The sequence below is a fragment of the Haematobia irritans genome, chromosome 3 (assembly GCF_050003625.1).
Source record: "Haematobia irritans isolate KBUSLIRL chromosome 3, ASM5000362v1, whole genome shotgun sequence".
Lineage (NCBI taxonomy): Eukaryota > Metazoa > Arthropoda > Insecta > Diptera > Muscidae > Haematobia > Haematobia irritans.
Window position 1 is genome coordinate 117948851 of NC_134399.1, and position 18245 is coordinate 117967095.

The 18245-nt window shown below is 28.2% G+C and overlaps 1 protein-coding gene across 2 annotated transcripts in view; it reads right to left on the reverse strand.

The window, feature by feature from the left end:
* Window positions 1-13484, reverse strand: part of LOC142229033 (putative peptidoglycan muropeptide transporter SLC46) — a 49851-nt gene extending 36367 nt beyond the window's left edge. Inside the window, exon 1 of one of the 2 annotated variants that reach the window (XM_075299571.1) lies at window positions 12888-13484. The gene's annotated coding sequence lies outside the window, so the exon portion shown is untranslated. The remainder of the gene's footprint in view (window positions 1-12887) is intronic. The other variant, XM_075299570.1, reaches the window with a different exon arrangement.
* Window positions 13485-18245: the final 4761 nt, after the last annotated feature.

Sequence of the window (18245 nt, forward strand, 5' to 3'; positions counted from 1 at the left end):
TCCAGGGTTGTATAAATATTTGCTTTAAAATGCTCAAAACAAAGATTTCGCATTTATTCCGCGCTAACCTTTTTTATATGGAGTATAACAGTTTTTCGCGTGAAAACGTGATCTTAGTACTAGGCTTAACATGCAATCGGGCAGCACTCAGTGATAAGAGAGAAGTTCACCAATGTGGTATCACAATGGACTGAATAGTCTAAGTGAGCCTGATACATTGGGCTGCCACCTAACCTAACCTAACCTAACCTAACCATCATCAGTGCGCCTTCTATACCTTCAAGAAGTGAAATCGGTCTATATGTAGGTCTTACCAAATGGACCGATAACAACTAAATCCGATACACGTTTTTTTTGAGTCTAAAATACCAGTATATTTACAATTTATGGCAAATCGGATAAAAACTACACAGAAAAAGTCTGTTGTAAAACTGATGCTAAAATGAACTAATATTTATTGCAAAAAAATTTTTGTTTTTAAACAAAATTCCCCAGTCCAACGATTTGTTCTTTATTCCAAGTATATCTCAAAAATTTTATAAACTAAATGGCAGTAAAATTTCAATGACATACAAATTAACAGGTTGGCTGATAAGTCCCTGGTTAACAAGGAAAAACACATTTTTATACCCTTCACCACTACTGTGGTACAGGGTATAATAAGTTTGTGCATTTGTATGTAACGCCAAGAAGGAAAAGTCTGAGACCCATCGTTTAGTATACCGATCGTCTTAGAATTAAATTCTGAGTCGATTTAGCGATGTCCGTCTGTCTATCTGTCTGTCTGTCTGTCCGTCTGTCTGTTGATGTATTTTTGTGTGCAAAGTACAGCTCGCAGTTTTAGTCCGATTGTCCTAAAATTTGGTATAGGGTCCTGTTTCGGCTCAAAGACGATCCCTATTGATTTTGGAAAAAATCGGTTCAGATTTAGATATAGCTGCCATATATATTTTTCACCGATCTGGTCAAATTCCGTACATCCGAATATTTTATGAGTCTCGAACAACTTGCAAAATATCCGCCAAATCGGTTCAGATTTATATAAAGCTCCCACTACTCATTTGCCCACAGAGGCCATTTTTTTTGCTCCGATTTAGTTGAAATTTTGCACAGGAAGTAGAATTAGCATTGTAGCTATGCGTGCCAAATTTGGTTGAAATCGGTTCAGATTTAGATATAGCTCCCATATATAGCTTTCGCCCGATTTACACTCATATGACCACAGAGGCCAATCTTTTACTCCGATTTAATTGAAGTTTTGCACAGGGAGTAGAATTAGCATTGTAGCTATGCGTGCCAAATTTGGTTGAAATCGGTTCAGATTAGATATATCTCCCATATATAGCTTTCGCCCGATTTACACTCATATGACCACAGAGGCCAATTTTTTGCTCCGATTTAGTTGAAATTTTGCGTGCCAAATTAGGTTGAAATCGGTTCAGATTTAGATATAGCTCCCATATATATGTTTTTCTAATTTGGACAAAAATTGTCAAAATACCAACATTTTCCTTGTAAAATCGCAACTGCTTAGTCGAAAAGTTGTAAAAATGACTCTAATTTTCCTAAACTTCTAATACGTATATATCGAGCAATAAATCATAAATAAACTTTTGCGAAGTTTCCTTAAAATTGCTTCACATTTAAATGTTTCCCATATTTTTATACCCTTCACCACTACTGTGGTACAGGGTATAATAAGTTTGTGCATTTGTATGTAACGCCAAGAAGGAAAAGTCTGAGACCCATCGTTTAGTATACCGATCGTCTTAGAATTAAATTCTGTGTCGATTTAGCGATGTCCGTCTGTCTGTCTGTCTGTCTGTCTGTCCGTCTGTCTGTCTGTTGATGTATTTTTCTGTGCAAAGTACAGCTCGAAGTTTTAGTCCGATTGTCCTAAAATTTGGTATAGGGTCCTGTTTCGGCTCAAAGACGATCCCTATTGATTTTGTGTTCCACCCTAGTCCATTAGCCGACTTAAATTTTGAGTCTATAGATTTTGTAGAAGTCTATCAAATTCTGTCCAAATCAAGTGATATTTAAATGTATGTATTTGGGACAAACCTTTATATATAGCCCCCAACACATTTAACGGATGTGATATGGTATCGAAAATTTAGATCTACAAAGTGGTGCAGGGTATAATATAGTCGGCCCCGCCCGATTTTAAACTTTCCTTACTTGTTTTTGTCAAAATTCGTTTTTATTATTCAACATAGTTCCCTTCAAGAGCGATACAACGATTATAATAACCTTCCAATTTTTTGATACCATTCGTTTGCCTCAAAATAGTCCTCAGTTTCGGCGATCACCTCTTCATTGCAGCCAAATGTTTTCCCTGCGAGCATCCTTTTGAGTTCTGAGAACAAGAAAAAGTCGCTGGGGGCCAGATCTGGAGAATACGGTGGGTGGGGAAGCAATTCGAAGCCCAATTCATGAATTTTTGCCATCGTTCTCAATGACTTGTGGCACGGTGCGTTGTCTTGGTGGAACAACACTTTTTTCTTCTTCATATGGGGCCGTTTTGCCGCGATTTCGACCTTCAAACGCTCCAATAACGCCATATAATAGTCACTGTTGATGGTTTTTCCCTTCTCAAGATAATCGATAAAAATTATTCCACGCGCATCCCAAAAACAGAGGCCATTACTTTGTCAGCAAACTTTTGAGTCTTTCCACGCTTCGGAGACGGTTCACCGGTCGCTGTCCACTCAGCCGACTGTCGACTGGACTCAGGAGTGTAGTGATGGAGCAATGTTTCATCCATTGTCACATATCGACGGAAAAACTCGGGTGTATTACGAGTTAACAGCTGCAAACACCGCTCAGAATTATCAACTTGTTGTTGTTTTTGGTCAAATGTGAGCTCACGCGGCACCCATTTTGCACAGAGCTTCCGCATATCCAAATATTGATGAATGATATGACCAACACGTTCCTTTGATATCTTTAAGGCCTCTGCTAACTCGATCAACTTCATTTTACTGTCATTCAAAATCATTTTGTGGATTTTTTTGATGTTTTCGTCGGTAACCACCTCTTTCGGGCGTCCACTGCGTTCACCGTCCTCCGTGCTCATTTCACCACGCTTGAATTTTGCATACCAATCAATTATTATTGATTTCCCTGGGGCAGAGTCCGGAAACTCATTATAAAGCCAAGTTTTTGCTTCCACCGTATTTTTCCCCTTCAGAAAACAGTATTTTATCAAAACACGAAATTCCTTTCTCTTTCATTTTTTTCACAATAACAAAAGTTGCTTCACAAAATACGCTCTATCTCACAAACTAATTGACTTACAGACGTCAAAGTTTGACACGAATCATTAGAAGGTTGGTACTATATAAAAATAATATGCATTTAATACTAGCGACTAAAACAAAAGAGGTTTCTCGTACACTTTGACCGATACTGACCATTTTCGGCGCACTTCCTTATGGTCCTAAAATAATTCTAGATTTCAAATTTCATGCAAATTGGATAAAAACTACGGATTCTTTAAGCCCAAGAAGTAAAATCGGGATATCGGTCTATATGGGGGCTATACCAAAACTTGGACCGATGCTCACCATTTTTGGCAAACCTCTTTATGGGCCTAAAATACCTCCAGATTTCCAATTTCAGGCGAATTGGATAAAAACTACGGTTTCTATAAGCCCAAGACCCCAAATCGGGTGGGGGGTCGGTTTATATGGGGGCTATATATGGACCGATATAGCCCATTTTCGAACTTGACCTGCCTGCAGACATAAGACGAGTTTGTGAAAATTTTCAGCATGATTGCTTCATTATTGAAGACTGTAGCGTGATTACAACAGACAGACAGCCAGACATACAGACAGACAGACGGACATGGTTATATCGTCTTAGAATTTCTCCCTGATCAAGAATATATATACTTTATATAATCGATATTTCGATGTGTTACAAACGTACCCCCGTCCCCATTCTATGGTGGTGGGTATAAAAATCGAAAACATACTCCCTCAAGAAAATCAAATGGTACGAATGCCGAAGTAAAATTTAGAGTTTCTACATATCAACTCTACATCAGATTATGGATTTATAAGAGCCATTTTCGTTTTTACCCAATTGGAGAAAAATTGTATAAAATAACGGCCTTCATATGATTTGGAAATAATTTCTGCAAATATTTATCTCCATTACACGAATGAGCATGATAAGTAAAATCGGGAAATTTTACTTCTAGTATCGGGTAGTTTGGATGATCTCCTTCTATCCCCTCAAAATAAATCAGGAGACATAAAAAATTTTAGGCAAATTGATTAAAGATTGCGGAGTCTAGGTATGAACCATATCCGACACACCTATATGTGGACATTACAATTTCAGGAAATCGGTAAAAAATGTCTGATCTACAAGTTCAAGAAATCAATGCGGTTTATATGGGGGCTATATCAAAATATCGACCTATTCCCACCATATTCAGCACAACCATTTGTGGACCTAAAAACCTCTAGATTTCCTATTTCAGACAAATCTGATAAAAAAAAAACGAGGTGTCAGAAACCCCTAGAAATCCAATCGGGGATTATTTTGCATGGAGCTAAATAAAATCGGGACCGTTAGAGCCCCTCTTCGATATTGATCTGCTTGCAGACAAACTAATCTGTACTAAATTTCAGACAGATAGTTCCATCATTGAACGCTATAGTGATAGACCGATGGACATTGTTAGATTACCTTACCCTATCACAATAGACTGAATTTCTCCCAGATCAAGAATATATACACTTTATATAGTCGGAAAGCGTTATCTCGATGTGCTACAAACGCAATGGCAAACTTATAATACCCCTACGCTCATCCTATGTTGGTGGTTATAAAAAGCGAAAAGTCGACCTTAAGTCTTTCTATAGAAAATTCTAAATTTCTTTATATAGAAATTTCTAAAATCTGGACGCCAAAAGTATACTTTTCCATAATCACTAAAGTCTAAAGTAAAAATACACTTTTCCTTATTAGAAAAGTCAACCCTTCGATTTTTATTACAATCCCCAGTTCGGAAATAATTTTTCTTCAATGCTCTACTGCTTTATAATCTTTGCTTCAAAATTTTTTGTTCGTTAATTTTAGAACTAAAATTTTGAAAATATTCGTCCCTTCGTTAAAGTTGTGTGTCTTTAAACTAAGGCAAATTTTCCTTAAAATAAAGAAATACAGATTTAAAGAAATCGTCCTTAAATTAACCCATATTGAATCTTTAGATTTAAGATAAAAACGCTTCAATCTTTGGTTTAAGGTTTTTTTTTCAATTAAGAAAATATTTTTTACTTTGAAGTATCCGTTGAAATATGGATTTTTAAACTGGCATTTATGTTATATGTACGTGAATAGCTTTATTAATATACCGGAAAAATAGAATGAACATTTGATAAATGAGGTATATATCCTAATTTTAATTTTATAGGTCCTAGATTTAAAGCCAGATAGGTCGCTAAAAAATGTCCTTATTTTAAAGAAGCCGCATCTTTGGTTCGAAATCAATACCAAAACCTTAAAAGAAGGTCAAAATCTTTGGATCCAAGTAAACTTTTTTTTGAGTGTAGATTTCTCCAACATGTCGTTTCTCAGAAAAGAAAACTCTTCTATCAGTAAAGCGTGAGATCAACCGACAGACGGAAGGACCAATATTTTAATATACGAAATTTTCTGAAGCACTACATAATTCAGAAGTATTAACAAAATTATTATTTTTGGGGATTTTTTTCATTTTTGAAATTTTATATTCTATTTTTTTTATTATTTTAAAATTCTACGATTGCTATAGCTTACTTGTTATTCTTTGATTTTGCTCATTATTTGAATAACTAATGAAATAATAGGGTTCGTGATTCGATGCTTGTATTTTGTGTGATGCGGTTGATTGTTTTTTTTTTTTTTCGATACATCGATAATAAATTTCACTTTGTTTGATTTCCATATAATTTGTTTTTAGAGATTTTAAAATATCTATCTACTAATGTCGATTACAGAGGACATTGAGACATTGATATTGACTATAGATATAACCAGTGTTATTGTTGAGAATTTCTAGAAAGTGGCACAAAAAGAGTAACTTGCAATAAAAAGGGCACAACTTTTTAAAAAGAAAGAAAACTTTAGACGTTTTTCCATATATCCGGGATCAAAATTGACGAAACCTATTGCATGAAAACTTGAAATGAGGGGAAACTAGGAATGGACTTATGAAAATTTTGTCAAAATTTTATTTCCATAGAAAATTATATTAAAATTTTATTTTCTTGGAAAATTTTGTTAAAAATTTATTTCCGTTGAAAATTTTGTTAAAATTTTATTTCCATGAAAATTTTGTTAAAATTTTATTTCCATAGAATATGTTGTCAACATTTTATTTCTATAGAAAATTTTGCCAAAATTTGAGTTATATAGAAAATTTTATCAAAATTTTAGTTCTATAGAAAATTTTGTTAAAATTTTGTTTCCATGGAAAATTTTGTTAAAATTTTATTTCCATTAAACATTTTGTTAAAATTTTATTTTTATAGGAAATTTTCTCACAATTTTATCTCTATGGAAAAAAATGTCAAAATTTTATTTCTTTAAAAAATTTTGCCAAAATTTTATTTTCGTAGAAGTTTTTGTTGAAATTTTATTTCCAAAAAAAAAATCGTTTTGTTTGTTATTGTTGGTTTAATCATTGGTTTCATCGTTGGTTTCAATCATTATTGTTATTTTTGATTTCACCTTAAACAAATGCATTGACTAAACTACAAGATAACCAACAGAGGAAAAGTATGCTTGTGAAATTTATTTAGGCAAAACCCTATATATTGCGAGATGGTTGGGTGGACAGCTGTTTCGCAGCAAAAAAAATTTTAAATTTTATTTCTATAAATTTTTTTTTTGTATTTCTGTAAAAAAATTTTATACAATTTTATTTCCATGGAAATTTTTGTCAAAAGTTTATTTCTATTAAAAATTTTGTAAAAATTTTAGTTCTATAGATTTTTTTATCAAAATTTTATTTCCATAGAAAATTTTGTGAACATTATATTTGTATAGAAAATGTTGACAAAATTTTATTTATATAGGAAATTTTGTCAAAATTTTATTTTTATAGAAAATATTGTCAAAATGTTATTTCTATAGGAAATTCTGTCAAAATGTTATTTCTATAGAAAATTTTGTCAAAAGTTTATTTCTATAAAAAATTTGGTAAAACATTTAGATCTATAGGTTTTTATCAAAATTTTATTTCTATAGAAAATTTTGTAAGCATTTTATTTGTATAGAAAATTTTGTCAAAATTTTATTTCTATAGAAAATTTTGTTAAAATTTTATTTATATAGGAATTTTATTAGAAAATTTCGTCAAAATTGTATTTCTGTAAAAAATTTTGATAAAATTTTATTTCCATGGAAAATTTTAACAAAAATTTCCATGGAAATAAAACAATTCCATGGAAATTTTTGTTAAAATTTTGTTTCTAAAGCAAATTTTATCAAAATTTTACTTCTAAAGATTTTTTATCAATTTTTTTTTTCATAGAAAATTTTGTGAACATTTTCTTTGTATAGAAAATCTTGGCAAAATTGTATCTTTATAGAAAATGTTGTCAAAATTTTATTTCTATAGAAAATTGTGACAAAATTGTATTTCTATACAAAAATTTTGTTAAAATTTTATTTCTATAGCAAGTGTTGTCAATATTTTACTTCTATAGATTTTTTATCGAAATTTTATTTCTATAGAAAATTTTATTTGTATAGAAAATTTTGTCAAAATTGTATCTTTATAGAAAATATTGTCAAAATTTTAATTTCTATAAAATATTTTGCCAAAATTTTATTTCTATACAAAAGTTTGTCAAATATTTATTTCTATCGAAAATGTTGTAAAATTTGTATTTCTATAGAAAATTTGTCAACATTTGATTTCTTTAGAAAATTTTTGGTAAAATTTTTATTTTTATAGAAAATTTTGTGAACATTTTATTTCCATAGAAGTTTTGTCAAAATTTTATTTCTATAGAAAATTTTGGCAACATTTTATTTCTATAGAACATTTTGTTAAAATTTTATTTCTATAGAAAATTTTGTTACATTTTATTTCTATAGAAAATTTTGTTAACATTTTAGAATTTTTTTTCAAATTTTTATTTTTATAGAAAATTTTGCCAACATTTTATTTCCATAGAAAATTTTGTCAAAATTTTATTTACATAGAAAATGTACTTCTGTAGAATTTTTTTTCAAGATTTTATGTCCATAGAAAATTTTGTTAAAATTTTATTTCCACAGAAAATTTTGTCAAAATTTTATTTCAATAGAAAATATATTTCTGTAGAAAACTTTGTCAAAATTTTATTTGTATAAAAAATGTTGTCAAATTTTTTTCTATAGAAAATTTTCTCAAAATTTTATTTCTATAGAAAATTTTGTTAAATTTTATTTCTATAAAAAATTTTGTTAAAATTTGAGATTTTTTTTTCAAATTTTTATTTTTATAGAAAATTTTGCCAACATTTTATTTCTATAGAAAATTTTGTAAGAAATTTAGTTCTATAGATTTTTTATCAAAATTTTATTTCCATAGAAAATTTTGTCAAAATCTATTTATATAGGTATTTTATTTTTAAAGAAAAGTTTGTCAAAATTTATTTCTGTAAAAAATTTTGATAAAATTTTATTTCCATGGAAAATTGTATTAAAATTTTATTTCCATGGAAATTTTTATTAAAATTTTGTTTCTATAGCAAATTTTGTCAAAATTTTATTTCTATAGATTTTTCGCAGCAAAAAAGTTCTTAAATTTTATTTCTATAATTTTTTTTTTTTTAATTTTAGAATTTTTTTTTTAATTTAGAAAATTTTGAGAACATTTTATTTGTATAGAAAATCTTGGCAAAATTGTATCTTTGTAGAAAATTTTGTCAAAATTTTATTTCTATAGAAAATTGTGACAAAATTGTATTTCTATACAAAAATTTTGTTAAAATTTTATTTCTCTAGCAACTGTTGACAAAATTTTACTTCTATAGATTTTTTATCGAAATTTTATTTCTATAGAAAATTTTGTTTGTATAGAAAATTTTGTCAAAATTGTATCTTTATAGAAAATGTTGTCAAAATTTTAATTTCTATAAAATATTTTGTCAAAATTTTATTTCTACACAAAAGTTTGTCAAATATTTATTTCTATCGAAAATGTTAGGTTAGGTTAGGTTAGGTTATGTGGCAGCCCGATGTATCAGGCTCACTTAGACTATTCAGTCCATTGTGATACCACAGTGGTGAACTTCTCTCTTATCACTGAGTGCTGCCCGATTCCATGTTAAGCTCAATGACAAGGGACCTCCTTTTTATAGCCGAGTCCGAACGGCGTTCCACATTCTAGTGAAACCACTTAGAGAAGCTTTGAAACCCTCAGAAATGTCACCAACATTACTGAGGTGGGATAATCCACCGCTGAAAAACTTTTTGGTGTTCGGTCGTAGCAGGAATCGAACCCACGACCTTGTGTATGCAAGGCGGGCATGCTAACCATTGCACCACGGTGTTGTAGAGTATGTATTTCTATAGAAAATTTGTCAAAATTTGATTTCTTTGGAAAATTTTTGGTAAAATTTTTATTTTTATAGAAAATGTTTTGAACACTTTATTTCCATAGAAGTTTTGTCAAAATTTTATTTGTATAGAAAATTTTGTCAACATTTTATTTCTATAGAAAATTTTGTTAAAATTTTAGAAATTTTTTTAAAATTTTTATTTTTATAGAAAATTTTACCAATATGTTATTTCCATAGAAAATGTTGTTAAAATTTCATTTACATAGAAAATGTACTTCTGTATATTTTTTTTTTTTCAAAATTTTATGTCCATAGAAAATTTTGTCAAAATTTTATTTCCACAGAAAATTTGGCAAAATTTTATTTCAATAGAAAATATATTTCTGTAGAAAATTTTGTCAAAATTTTATTTGTAAGAAAATGTTGTCAAAATTTTTTTCTATAGAAAATTTTCTCAAAATTTTATTTATATAGGAATTTTATTTTTATAGAAAATTTTGTCAAAATTGTATTTCTGTAAAAAATGTTGATAAAATTGTATTTCCATGGAAAACTTTGTTAAGATTTTATTTCCATGGAAATTTTTGTTAAAATTTTGTTTCTATAGCAAATTTTGTCAAAATTTTACTTCTATAGACTTTTTATCAAATTTTTTTTCCATAGAAAATTTTTCTTTATAGAAAATTTTGTCAAAATTTTATTTCTACAGAAAATTGTGACAAAATTGTATTTCTAAAAAAAATTGTTAAAATTTTAATTCTATAGCAAGTGTTGTCAAAATTTTACTTCTATAGATTTTTTATCGAAATTTTATTTCTATAGAAAAATTTATTTGTATAGAAAATTTTGTCAAAATTGTATCTTTATAGAAAATGTTGTCAAAATTGTATCTTTATAGAAAATGTTGTCAAAATTTTAATTTCTATAAACTATTTTGTCAAAATTTTGTTTCTATACAAAATTTTGCCAAATTTTTATTTCTATCGAAAAAGTTGTAAAATTTTTATTTCTATCGAAAATTTTGTTAAAATTTTATTTTCATAGAAAACTTTATTAAAATTTTATTTCCATGAGGAATTTTGTCACAATTTTATTTCCATGGAAAATTTTGTCAATTTTTATACCCTGCGCCACACTGTGGAACAGGGTATATAAGTTAGTGCATATGTTTGTAACACCCAGAAGGAGACGAGATAGACACATGGTGTCTTTGGCAAATATGCTCAGGGTGGGCTCCTGAGTCGATATAACCATGTCCGTCTGTTCTTCCGTCCGTCTGTCTGTGAACATATTTTTGTGATCAAAGTCTAGTTCGCAATTTAAGTCCAATCGCCTTCAAATTTGGCACATGTTCCTAATTTGGGTGAGAATAGAACTCTATTGATTTTGGAAGAAATCGGTTCAGATTTAGATATAGCTCCCATATATATCTTTCGCCCGATATGTACTCATATGGACCCAGCAGCCAGAGTTTTAAACCGATTTGCTTGAAATTTTGTACAAACATAACACTTAGTCGTATAGTTAAGTGTACCAAATTTTATTGAAATCGGTTCAGATTTAGATATAGCTCACATATATATCTTTCGCCCGATATGGACTTATATGGCCCCAGAAGCCAGAGTTTTGGCCCAATTTGGTTGAAATTTTGCACAGGGAGTAGATTTAGCATTGTAGCTATGCGTGCCAAATTAGGTTGAAATCGATTCAGATTTAGATATAGCTCCCATATATATGTTTTTCTGATTTCGACGAAAATGGTCAAAATACCAACATTTTCCTTGTAAAATAGCCACTGCTTAGTCGAAAAGTTGTGAAACTGACTCTAATTTTCCTAAACTTCTAATACATATATACCGAGCGATAAGTCATAAATAAACTTTTGCGAAGTTTCCTTAAAATTGCTTCAGATTTAAATATTTTCCCATATTATTTTACTAACATTGTGTTCCACCCTAGTGCATTAGCCAATTTAAATTTTGAGTCTATAGATTTTGTAAAAGTCTATCAAATTCTGTCCAAAATCGAGTGATATTTAAATGTATGTATTTGGGACAAACCTTTATATATAGCACCCAACACATTTGACGGATGTGATATGGTATCGAAAATTTAGATCTACAAAGTGGTGCAGGGTATAATATAGTCGGCCCTGCCCGACTTTAGACTTTTTACTAACATTGTGTTCCACCCTAGTGAATTAGCCGACTTAAATTTTGAGTTTGTTTTGTAGAAGTCTATCAAATTCTGTCCAGATCGAGTGATATTTAAATGTATGTATTTGGGACAAATCTACAAAGTGGTGCAGGGTATAATATAGTCGGCCCCGCCCGACTTTAGACGTTCCTTATTATTTTGTGAATATTTTATTTCTACAGAAAATTTTGTCAAAATTTTATTTCTATAGAAAATTTTGTTAAAATTTTATTTCTGTAGAAAGTTTGTCAAAATTTTATTTCCATTGTGAATTGTGTCACAATTTTATTTTCATGGAAAATTTTGTCAATTTTTTTTTTTCTATAGAAAATTTTGTTAAAATTTTGTTTCTATAGAAATTTTGTCACAATTTTATTTTCATGGAAAATTTTGTCAATTTTTTTTCTATAGAAAATTTTGTTAAAATTTCATTTACATAGCAAAATTTTGTTAAAATTGTATTCACATGGAAAATTTTGTCAAAGTTTAATTCCTGTAGACAATTTTGTCAAAATTTAATTCCTATAAAAATTTTTGCCAAAATTTAATTCCTATCGAAAATTTTGTCAAAATTGTATTTCTGTAGATAACTTTGTTAAAATTTTATTTCTGTAGATAATTTTGTGAAAATTTTATTTCTATAGAAAATTTTATCAAAATTTTATATTTGAAGAAAATTTTATGGAAAATTTTATTATTAATTTTTTTTATTAAAATTTTATTGTCATGAAAAATTTTGTTAAAATTTTATTCTCATATGCCAACATGTCGAATTTCTATTTATATAGGAAATTTGTGAAGTACCCTTAGGTAGAGAGAAAATCATCAAAAATTCTACCGAATAGTAAAAAATCTGCCATTTTGCTTAGAATTCTACCAACTGTGGCACCGGTGATGCCAATTCGCGAAGTTCCAAGATAGCGTTCTATATTTTGATATATTGATATTCTAGAGCGGAAGGTATAAAAAGAAAACCAAAAATTCTGAATCAACACATTATTCAGAAGTTTTAATAGAAATTATATTTCGAGCATTTCAAACACATAATAATTTTTTTAGAAGATCCATTCACGTTTTCAAAATTATATTCCATTTCAAAATTAATTTTCAAACTCTACGATTGCTAAACTTACTTACTTACTTGTTTTTGCTCTGTTGTCGCTGCTTATTATTTGAATAAATAATTAAATAATAAGGTTCGTATTTGGATGCTGGTGTTTTTGTTTTATGCGGTTGATTGGTTTGGTTTCTTTCATCAACAAAAAAAATTTCACTTTGTTTTATTTGTTATGTTTTCTGTTTTAATTGATTTTTTTTTTGTATTTTTCTTTGGGAATTTATTTTGGTTACATTTAAAATTGCCTGATTTTCGAATAGTTGTACATTTTATTTACTTTTTTTGGATTTGTTTATAAACACATAGTTTCGTTTCGTGATATTTTTTGTTGTTAGATTTCTCCAATTGCAATTGCATGACAATTGTTGCTATCACCAAATCTATTACTCTCCACCGACTATACTACACCATTCCAGATACACAATAGGTTGAATATTTGTGATGTATTTTTTTTCACTTTTTGTGTGTTGTTTGATTTTTTTTTAATTTTCGTTTTTGGATATTTTTTTATTGTATATTTTTGTTTTATTGGTGCTCCGGTAACGACGTTGTCTCTATTAAATCCCAGTCCAGAGATCAACTGTTGATGTCGGCTTAAAGTCGGTGACTAAAATTCGCATTGAATCGTTAAACTGCAGCTACCGTTAGCTCTAAGTCAAGTTCATTCGGTTTGTCTATCAGCAGCTATCGCCTTTATAAACGTCGTAGTCATCGCGTAGCAGGTCAATCAGATTGATGGTTCGCTATTGCACTATGGGGAAAATTTTAAGACAATGCGAATACTTTGGGTCGTACTTTTTAAAATGAGTTTTGAATTTCAGGTCAATACTGTTGGGAAATGTTATATCAAGGATTAATTTTTATACCCGCCACCATAGAATGAAATATCCATTTCCCATTATATAAAGTACAGTGAAAACTCTCAAAAATGGAAATCTGAAGAGCGGACTCTTCTCAAAAGTGAACAATTTTCATGAGACGTTTGCTATAGTATCTTACTAATAATAACCCCTTATTAGTGGACACTTCTAAAAATGTGGACAAAATTTAGGCGACCACTTCCGAGGGTTTTCACCAATCAAAAAAAAGATCCGGTAGAAATTCTAAGATGATATAACCATGTCCGCCTGTCTGTCCATTGTAATTAGGTTACAGCTTTCAATAATAGCGTTATCGTCCTGAAACTTTGCACAGATTCATTTTTTGTCCGCACACAGATCAAGTTCGAAAATGGGCTATATTGTTCAATGTTTTGGTATAGTCCCCCATATTGGCCATGGAAGCCGCAATTTTGCAATGTGAAATCTAGAAGTACCTTAGGCCCACAAAGAGATTTGTTAAAATATCGGTCTATGTTTTGATATAGCTCCCATATAAACCTATCTTCCATTTTGATGTTTTGAGGGCATAGAAGGCTCAATTTTCATCCGATTTGCTTGACATTTTAAATCTAGAGGTATCGCCTTAACCACCTTTGGGCTCTGTCCAAAATCTGATATGGAGCGCAAAAATCTGATGTGGAGCGATAAAATGGTATTCAGAACGACAAGAAAATGGTAGTTAGAACGACATTGCCAACTCGCAGAATGTGAAAATAGACACCACTTGAAAACAAAGCACAATCCGTAATATTTAAAATATTGGGATTTATTTTCGTATTGCGAACGGTCTCCAAAAAATAAAATAAAAAGTTACTTCCCGAAAAACATAAACACTTTGCGTTGCTGTTCCCCATATAATTTTTGGGGTTCTACTTCATTTAGGCTTTGGGCAACTTTTCCCGGGGCTCATATCACGGTTTCCACAGTTGGTAGAATTCTACCAAAACTGGTAGATTTCTATAGAAATAAACTTTTGACAAAATTTTCTACAGAAATAAAATGTTGACAAAATTTTCTATAGCAACAATTTCTATAGAAATAAAATTTTGACAAAATTTTCTATAGAAATAAAATGTTGACCAAATTTTCTATAGAAATAAAATTTTGACAAAATGTTCTATAGAAATAAAATTTAAACAAAATTTTCTATAAAAATAAAATTTTGACAACATTTTCAACAGAAATACAATTTTGACAAAATTTTCTATAGAAATACAATTTTGACAAAATTTTCTATAGAAATAAAATTTTGACAAAATTTTTTGATAAAATTTTTTATTGAATAAAATTTTGACAAAATTTTCTTTAGAAGTAAAATTTTAACAAATTTTTCTATAGAAATAAAATTTTTACAAAATTTTCTATAGAAATAAAATTTTAACAAAATTTTCTAATTTTTCAAATAAAATTTTTGAAAAAGTTTTCTATAGAAATAAAATTTTGAAAAAAAAAATCCACAGAAATAAAATTTTTAGAAAAATTACTACAGAAATAAAATTTTGAGAAAAACTACTACAGAAATAAAATTTTTACAAAATTTGCTATAGACATAAAATGCTGACAAAATTTTCTATAGAAATAACCTTTTTCTATAGAAATAAAATTTTGACAAAATTTTCTATAGAAATTAAATGTAGAGAACATTTTCTATAGAAAACAAATTTTGACAAAATTTTCTATAGAAATAAAATTTTGACAAAATTTTCTATAGAAATAAAATTTTGACAAAATTTTCTATAGATATAAAATTTTGACAAAATTTTCTCTAGAAATAAAATTTTGACAACATTTTCAACAGAAGTACAATTTTGACAAAATTTTCTATAGAAATAAAATTTTGAGAACAATTTCTTTGGAAATAAAATTTTGACAAATTTTCTATAGAAATAAAATTTTGACAAAATTTTCTGTGGAAATAAAATTTTAAAAAAATATTTTATAAGAAAAAAAAATTTAACAAAATTTTATATAGAAATAAAATTTTGGCCAAATTTTTGATCGAAGTAAAATTTTGATAAAATTTTTTATTGAATAAAATTTTCTTTAGAAGTAAAATTTTAACAAATTTTTCTATAGAAATAAAAATTTGACAACATTTTCAACAGAAATACAATTTTGACAAAATTTTCTATAGAAATACAATTTTGACAAAATTTTCTATAGAAATAAAATTTTGACAAATTTTTCTGTGGAAATAAAATTTTGAAAAAATATTTTATATGAAAAAAATTTTGACAAAATTTTATATAGAAATAAAATTTTGGCCACATTTTTTATCGAAGTAAAATATTGAAAAAATTTTTTATTAAATAAAATTTTGATAAAATTTTCTTTAGAAGTAAAATTTTAACAAATTTTTCTACAGAAATAAAATTTTAACAAAATTTTCTAATTTTTCAAATAAAATTTTAACAAAATTTTCTAATTATTCAAATAAAATTTTTGAAAAAGTTTTCTATAGAAATAAAATTTTGAAAAAAAAATCCACAGAAATAAAATTTTTAGAAAAGTTACTACAGAAATAAAATTTTGAGAAAAATTACTACAGAAATAAAATTTTTACAAAATTTGCTATAGAAATAAAATGCTGACAAAATTTTCTATAGAAATTACCTTTTTCTATAGAAATAAAATTTTGACAAAATTTTCTATAGAAATAAAATTTTGACAAAATTTTCTATAGATATAAAATTTTGACAAAATTTTCTCTAGAAATAAAATTTTGACAACATTTTCAACAGAAATACAATTTTGACAAAATTTTCTATAGAAATACAATTCTGACAAAATTTTCTATAGAAATAAAATTTTGAGAAAAATGTCTTTGGAAATAAAATTTTGACAAATTTTCTGTAGAAATAAAATTTTGACAAAATTTTCTGTGGAAATAAAATTTAAAAAAAAATATTTTATATGAAAAAAATGTTGACAAAATTTTATATAGAAATAAAATTTTTGCCAAATTTTTTATCGAAGTAATATTTTGATAAAATTTTTTATTGAATAAAATTTTCTTTAGAAGTAAAATTTTAACAAATTTTTCTATAGAAATAAAATGTTTACAAAATTTTCTATAGAAATAAAATTTTAACAAAATTTTCTAATTTTTCAAATAAAATTTTTGAAAAAGTTTTCTATAGAAATAAAATTTTGAAAAAAAAAATCCACAGAAATAACATTTTTAGAAAAATTACGACAGAAATAAAATTTTGAAAAAAAATTACTACAGAAATAAATTTTTTACAAAATTTGCTATAGAAATAAAGTTTTGAGAAAAATTTCTTTGGAAATTATATTTTGAAAAAAAAAAATTCTATAGAAATTAAATTTTTAGAAATTTTCTACAGAAATAAAATGTTGTCTAAATTTTCTATATATTCAATATTTTTAAAAAATTTAATTTTTGTATTATTATCATCATATCAAAATCCGTTGTAAATTCTCCTTTTTTCTAGAAGTAGTGACCTCAATTAGAGTGACAAAAGTTCTTCTACAATTGGTTAGGTCATAATGGGGAATATTTTGAAAAAAAAAACAAGTATATACGGCCGTAAGTTCGGCCAGGCTGAATCTTATGTACCCTCCACCATGGATTGCGTAGGAACTTCTACTAAAGGCTGTCATACACAATCGAATTACTTGTGTTGCGGTAACACTTTCCGATGGCAAGATATCTTCAAACTTCTTAACACCGTCTTCTCAATTATAAGTTAGTCCATACGGGGTATATATTACACAAAAAAAGGCCGATTAAATACGTATATAATTCAGTTTGACAAAATTTTCTATAGAAATAAAATTTTGACAAAATTTTCTATACCAATAAAATTTTGACAAAATTTTCTACGGAAATAAAATTTTGACAAAATTTTCGATGGAAATAAAATTTTGACAAAATTTTCTATAGAAATAAAATATTGACGGATCGGATGAATTTTGCTCCTCCAAGAACTCCGGAGGTCAAATCTGGGGATCGGTTTAAATGGGGGCTATATAGAATTATTGACCGATATGGACCAATTTTTGCATAGTTGTTAGAGACCATATACTAACTCCACGTACCAAATTTCAACCGAATCGGATGAATATTGCTCATCCACGAGGCTCCGGAGAACTAATCTTGGGATCGGTTTATATAGGGGCTATATATAATTATGGACCGATGTGGACCAATTTTTGCATGATTGTTAGAGACCCTATAAAGGGTGGTTAAAATTTCAAGGGCCGATGTTGATTTTGAATAAAACACAAACTATTTAGGAAATTATTATGATATATTGGTACTACTCAATTATGTATGGAACAAAATATCTGCCAAATGGGCGCCGCGACCTCGGTGGCACACCTTCATCCGATGGTCCAAATTTTCGATGACGCTGAGGCATAATGGAGGTTCTATGTCGTTAATGTGCCGAATTATCACATCCTTTAGCTCTTGAATTGTTGCTGGCTTATCGACGTACACCTTTTCTTTCAAATAACCCCAAAGAAAAAAGT